The following is a 7,910-nucleotide window of genomic DNA, read 5'->3' as shown; positions in this document are numbered from 1 at the left end:
TTATATAACTCTTTCTATTATTTCCTTTAAGACTACTGAGATCTAGAATCTTTATTTCTTTGTRATTTAAGGATTTAGGATCAAGGTTCTTATTTGGAAATCATAGATTGGATGTTATTGAGGAGAAAAGATCTGTTTTGGCCTGAAATTTTGTTAAACCTCGTTTATTGAGAAAAAGATTTAAAAAGTGGCATTATATAGAACTTGATTGGTTCAAAAGGTATGAGATTTGAATAATCTAAGTGATAGCTTGAACTTGAGAAATGAGTTGGTATTTTAGTCTTATGGATTCGTATATTTGTTATTTATATGAATACTTGATTTTATAAAGATTTTGGTGATCTTTCACCCTGCAATTACACGATTAGGGTAACTCACTAGACTTTTTAGTCTAACCCTCGTTTTTGTGATTTTAAAATGTGTGTTGCAGGAAGTATAGAAGGTAAAGGAAAGGAAAAAGATTTAATGCCTTTCTTTTATACATTCGGCTGCAGAACTGCTTTTGAGGATTAGTACAAGATTGTATTTTGAATTTTTGGACCTTGTATTTGGTCATGATAGTTTCTTGTACTTTGGGACCCGATGTGTATGAATATGTATTTCTTTGATACGAAATATATGTGTTACATGCAATATGTGGGTTGGGGCATTACAGGGAAGGTCAGGTGGCCCATGCCTGGGCAACAAACGGGGAAAACAACAAAGGCAGGAAAGGGGCCTAAAGCAGTCACACCCTAGACCGAACTCAAGAAACCGGGGTAACAAAGAGGATCAAACAGGAAAAAACTCATCATTGGATAATAGGGGAGGGGTAGAATCCATCTGCTCAGCCTCTGAGACGTCCTCGGATCAACGTGCGAGGGAGTGAGATCAGGGGTAAGAAATCGAGCGGTGTCATCATACTAATTTTGTGTATCCTCAGCGACTATAAAGAAGGAAAATGAGGCTTCAACAACAAAACATGTTACCGAGGTTCAGTTGGAAGACGCCCTCTCCAAATTGGAGTAGGAAGGAAGGGCGAAGAGGAAACTGAAGGGACGCCTACCCTATGGGCGGACCTGATGTGGTGGCATGGGTGGCACGTGCCACCGTATTATTTTGCGACCGAAGGGTAAAAAATTTAGGTTTGTTAACGGTGCTACCGTATCGTTTTAGAAGGTGCTACCGTATTTCCCTGAAATCCAAATGGTGCAACTAAAACCCAAACAAAACAAAGCCCAAATAACCAAAACCATATTTTTTTGTAATTATTTTTGGGTATATATTGACCGTTTTCAAAAGATGAAGACACGTCGGGTACAAGTTTAGGAGTTGTTTATCGGTACTTAGGGCTGTAAACAACCGAACGAACACGAACGGAGGCTTGTTCATGTTCGTTCGTTTAACTTAACCGAACGAACACGAATGGTAAACGAACGAAAATCTTTGTTTTCGTGTTCGTTCGTTTAGAAATAAGGTGTGTTCGTGTTCGTTTATGTTCGTTCGTAAACATGCTAAACGAACGTAAACGAACGTAAACGAACGAACATAAACGAACGGGCTAAACGAACATAAATAAATATTATTTGAATTCAAAGTAAATAAATAAAAGATAATATATTAAACTTAATATATAAACGAACATAAACGCACRTAAACGAACGGTAAATGAACGAACGTTCACGAACATAATCGAACGAACGGGACTCTTGTTCATGTTCGTTCGTTTAACTAAACAAACAAACAAAAAATAGTTCATGTTCGTTCATTTATTAAATAAACGAACATAAACGAACTTCCCGTCGAACGGTTCACAAACGGTTCGCTGAATGTTCGGTTCGTTTACAGCCCTATCAGTACTATAAAAACCATATTTTTTGTAATTATTTTTAGATGTATATTATACTATATTAATTATATGGTGCCACCGTTTGAAAAAAAATTTGGGTTCGTCCCTGGCCTACCCTAATTAATAAAATCCACTTATAAACTAAAGAAAAAGGTCACTTGATTTCAATTAATAATACACACTCACACTGATAAACTAAAGAAAAAGTACGATCTATGGAGGTACGAGGAGTCGTAAGATTGACCCATAATACTGAAGGCAGTTCCCTAACCCACTTACATTTGGTGGCTTTTAGCCGTTTCTTTATTGAATTAATGATAACTTTGTTGTTGGACTTAGCAAGTCTTTTTGACTAGGGGTATAGAGGTGTGGACATAATTAACTTTACACGTCGCTCATCACAAAACCTGCGTGTTTTGTTGCTTATAAACTCTGACCCGTTATCATACATAATTTCAAATGATATTTTAAATATGCAAATAATATTCGTCTAAATGAAGGATATGACCTATTTATCCCTCATTTGGGAAATTGCAGTGGCCTCCATCCATTTTGAAAAATAATTCGTAAGTGGTAATAAGAATACCTTTTGTCTAGAAGTAGGGGCAAGATTGCCCACAATGTCCATGGCCTATCTCACAAAGGGCCATGGAATTAAGGTTATTTATGGTTTTTCAGAAGGTTGATGGATCATACTTCATACCTATGTGTCTTTAGCATGTGTTACAAGTTTTGATCATATTTAATAGCCTCTTGTCGTGAGACTTGCTTGGCTAGGAATATAGTGAAAATTAGCATTTGAATGCTTTTCAGAACCACTTAGGACATTAGCAAACAAGTTGGGGAGAATGGAACTTTTTTTTATCATTTCCAACCAAATAAGAAGAGATATTAGGATTACTTGTATTAATTTTCTTTTCAAAAGGGACATTTTTTTGGGGAGTATTTAACATAGAAACAGTAGCAAACTTAGAATGAGCATCAGCATAATTTAGCATAGAATCAACAAGGATTTCATGCATAGGTTTAGAGGGAGGCAACACAGAAGCAGTAGCAAGTAAGGGGTCTGGACTAAGCAACGGTTGAGAAGTAGATAATACAGAAACAGAATTAGGCATGGGGTGGGGAGAAATTTTAGGATTTAAGGGAATATTATCACTAGACAAGTCATAAATATGAGATCATTCATGGGGGGTGGGGCCGCAGGGGAGGTGGGTGAGGGATTACCACTAACGGAAGTAGAAGCATGCAAAGTTGGCTTAGAAACAGTAGCATTGAGAGGTGTAGGGAGGGATTTGCAAAGAATTAATTGAGGGCCTAGCAATTTCTGCTTCCTTAGGATTTGTCACAACAGGGTTTTCATTGGAAAAACAGCACGAGGAGTGTCCAATAGGGAAGTGTTGGCCTGCGGCTCACCATCTGTTCCTTGAGCTGCAAACACCGTATCCAGAAGTGAAGGGACAGTAGGCTCACGAGCCATGTCCATGTCTTCTTGATCCTGAAACCCACCATTTGAAGTCTGACTACCACTTTTTGGGACAAGAGTCATAGAGACAGTTGGCTCAACAGCCATAATTATATTTTCTTCGTTGATTTCACTGCAGCCATCTGTCCCACCATTTGATCCAGTAGGATAACCTTGACTGCCAGGTTCCCATTAGCGTCCTCCTCATTATAATCCATGCCAAGAACCCCTTCCACATTTCCACTAACTTTGGATTGGTGCGCCAATTGAGCATACTTTCCAGAATTAAGCACACCCTTTCCATTTAACTCATCAATATTTTCTTTGACAAAAGCGATTTCCTCCATCGGGGCAATTAAATTGTTACTTGTAATAGGGTTAGTAAAAAAAGAAATAATATCATCTCTATTTTCCAAGCAAACCGAGTTTCCAAAATAGTCAATATTATGAATGTTCTTGGGTTCTTGAAAGAATTTGACCGTTGGATCATCCTCATGCATACCCGATTCAAAGAAAATTCAAGAATTCTTACACATAGCCGTGGCTGGTGTGATACTATCCTTCTCTCCCTTTGACCCATTACATTCATTGAATGAAACAGAAGGACAAGGACTGGATTATGGGAGGTTAGAACCAAAAAAGAACATACCTTCTTGACGAGTAGGACCAAATTCCATTGGCAGGTTAGCATCAGGACCACAGTTTCCAGAACCACAGATTCCAGAATCATTTTTCCCTGGGGAGGGGAGAGGTTGGTACCTGCAAACAACCGTGACTTCTTGACATTTAGGCGCAGATCCAATCAAGTGAAAAGCTTCGAGAACACAGTTATCATCATGTAGAACCGAAACAGTTTTCATCGATATGGATCGTAACGGTAGGAAGCCATTTTCTGCATCCACACAATCTTTTCTTCTGCAGAACTCCATGTCCCTAGATTGAACACAGACTCACCCGGAACCTTAGGGAGAGTGGATTTAGACACCTTTTCTTTCTCCTCCACATAATGAATGCTTTTGATCACAGAGGGCAAGCTCCTATGCTTTATCAACATCTCTTTTTTATGAGATCTTGAAATAACTTCTGCTTGATCCATTTGAATTACCTTAAACGAGTGCCCGTATTTCATGACCTTGAAATGATCTTTGGAGCACGAGTCTTCGGTCGATTGGATGTAAGTTGATTTTTCTTGTAATCCTATGGGAAGATTCCTCCAAGGGGGAGGAATTCCGGCCATAGCAAGCAAGTACGGGCAAAAAAACTCAAGGGAGGCTAGAGAGAAAAACTCCAGAGAGAGAAAGTAGTATTTTCATATATGAATCAGTTAATTAGTTCATAACTTTTACAAATAGGCTACGAATGGATTCATATGTGAAACTATGTGATACACATGTGAAATATATGTTCATATGTAAATCAGTTAATTAGTTCATATGTGAATCACAAAGGTTAATATGTTAATCGGTTAAATAGTTCATATGTGAATTACACAAGTTCATATGTGAACATATAGTTTATATGTGAATCATCTAGGTTCATATATGAACATGTTTGTCATATATTTATAAAAGTTACAAAACTACCATATCTACTTTTTGCATTACCGCAATTTTTGACTTGTCAAAGCCGTAATTATTGACCAGTCAAATCCGATCTGACCGTGTGAAGGATTAGGATCATTTCTTTACTTCTCAAATATTTACCGGTTTTCAAAATAACATTTGGCTATATACATAGATGTATGCAATTTTAATTGGTCCCTAATGTTTTTTTAAATAAGTAAAAGGACCAAAATGCCTTCACGTGCAAGTCATATTCGGTTTTTAACAAAAGGAAATCTCACAAACCACATTATTTGTACAAACGTGCAAACCTCATTCAACCAATCATAATTTTTCATTTTTTTGTAATTATGAGAGGTTGATTAGTCATTTATATTGTGTATGGTGTTAATTATAGATATTATTATTTTCATTATATTAATTTCAGAAAAATACATGAAATATTTTCATTAACACATATGACCAACAATATATGAAACAATTTAATGAACAATTTCATTAAATTAAATAATGAAATCAACGGATGAGGGTGATTTGCATTTGATCACTCCCATATGTGTGTGTGTATATATATATATATATATATATATATATATATATAGGGTTGGGTTCATGTGAGATCAACCTATTTTCATGAGAATAATGAGACCAAATTTTTACGCTTGAAACTTCACAGCAAAACGTTGTGAAGGTAAAAAAAAATCTGAACCATCACATCAAAAAACACAATGAAGGTTACATTCACAATGTTTTACCATGAAGTTCAAATGCAGAAACGTGGTTCCACGGATCTGACAAAAAAAGCTTGGTCTCATACTATCCTAAGTGTGTGTGTGTGTGTATATATATATATATATATATTGATTTATGATATTTTAATTTTTTAGTTGATTTTTATAGACTAGGATTTTTTTTGTAAGTGAAGAGAGTTATCCAAAATAAGACAACTTCATTAGTTGACAGAACAACATATTATATCCTCTTTTCTTATAAACACATCTTTATTTCAATTTTTAATCTTCTCATTAACGTGGTATAACTCAAACTCAACCATAATTCCATATCTGAGAATACTCAATTCTAATGGTGTCACCTCAACCACAATTCACCATATCAATTTTGTAGAGAAATCCAATTAAATCTCACAATAGTAATTCCAAGTATTTTCCAAATACCACGTTTTATTGAAAGTTAAAACTAGTATGGATAAGACCACAAGTTCTCTCCAATGACTTTTTATTCAATGATAAAACTAGTTTATTTAAACATATAAGACACACCCGTAAACTATAAGGAGTTCTCATCACAACTCAAGTAACTTGAGAAGGCGACGTTGATGACTTGGGTGGCAACGAAGGTGGCGGTGGCTGTGATAGTAACAATCGAATTGGAGTTGGGAACAATGGGAAACATGGCCTTAGGTCTGACACCAAGCACGTCGTAGCGGTCGTCACTAGAGATCCGGTCAGGACCATCACCAAAACAGCTACTGCACATACTATCATGTATCTTGCTTGCCTCATTTTTCCTTAACTCGGAAGAATGTAAAGAAAGAAATTAATGGTTCCAGAGGAGTTGCGTTTTCTATAGGAATATTTTGCATGAATTTATAGAAAGAGACGCACCCCTCAATGGACGCGTATCGCCATCATGAGGTGGCTATATACATTTACTTCAAAAATTAGATCCCTTGAAAATAAATATTAAGACCCTAAAACTGAAAGGTTATTTGAATGATTATCTATAAATATATGGAAAAACCAATCAATAAATAAGTTAAATTTGGTAGAAAGTTTTTGATAAATTAGATGATAACTATATGGAAATGACTTAGAAAACATGTCGTAGAATTAGTGAACTTTTAAATTACATAATATAATTAAAACAAATCACAAATATATTTCCTCATGTTATATAGGGTTTCTCTGTTATTTAGGTCTAATGCACATTCACTACTAAATGAAATACTTTCAGTCTACTGACTTTTCCCTAGAAAACCGGTCGCAAAAGGATGATTCGTTACGAAAAGTCACAAAAGTTAGTGGGTAATTCAAATTACTGATAGATTATGCATGTATTTTCTGGATGATCCGTTGGTATTTTCTATCAGAGTTGCAATCGTGAGAGAAGAAGAACCACCATGCCATGAATTTGAAATATTATGGACTAAAACAAGTCCATCATAATATGCGTATGTCTTTCCTTGTAAAAAACTACATCCGACGAACAGAAAAGTATTATTTTGGTATGGCCTCAAACACTAGATACAACCTTCATATGTTAATTACGGTTTCCAGTTGGATTGTAAAGCAATATGCCTTTTAACATGTGGATTTAAATTTTAGAAGTGAAATAAGTCATACAACACAAATACCAACGAGTTATACATAAAATTTTCTTAGCGTTTTAATTGTAACACACAAGTTTTCTATTTGGCATTTAATTACAAATTAATTGCATCATAATTTAAGAAGACAATAGCTCCATTCATCATAACTCAATTTAAGACGACCATTTAATTAGAACGCAATTGGTTTTGCTCATACGAAATTCATTGAAGTAACGTTTTAGTTTTACACTTCTAATAATTTATTTTTGAGGGATTTCATTTTTGAAGTAAACGTATAAAGCCGCTTCATGATGGCGATATGTTCCCATGAGGGTTGTGTCTCTTTTTATAACTTCATTCAAGAGAAGCCTACTGAAAACACAACTCCTCTAGAAACGTTAATTTCTCTCCCTGAATTCTTAGAGTTAGGGACAAATGATGCAAGGAACATACATCGCATAGCTGTTTTGGTGATGGTCTTGGTCGGATCCTAGGTGACGACTGCCACGACATGCTTGGTGTCAGAGCTAGATCCATGTTTTACATCGTTCCAAATTCCAATCCCGTTGTTACTATCACGACCACTGCGACTACCCAAATCACCACCGCCACCTTCATTGCCACCCACGTCATTGCCACCACTTTCGTCGCCACCCATGTCATTGCCGCCACCATCGGTCACTACTAGAAAACTGGGCATTTACGGCGGACATATTCCGCCGGAAA

Source organism: Cynara cardunculus, assembly GCF_001531365.2.
Source record: "Cynara cardunculus var. scolymus isolate 2C chromosome LG 13, CcrdV1, whole genome shotgun sequence".
NCBI lineage: Eukaryota > Viridiplantae > Streptophyta > Magnoliopsida > Asterales > Asteraceae > Cynara > Cynara cardunculus.
This window is presented reverse-complemented; position numbering follows the sequence as displayed.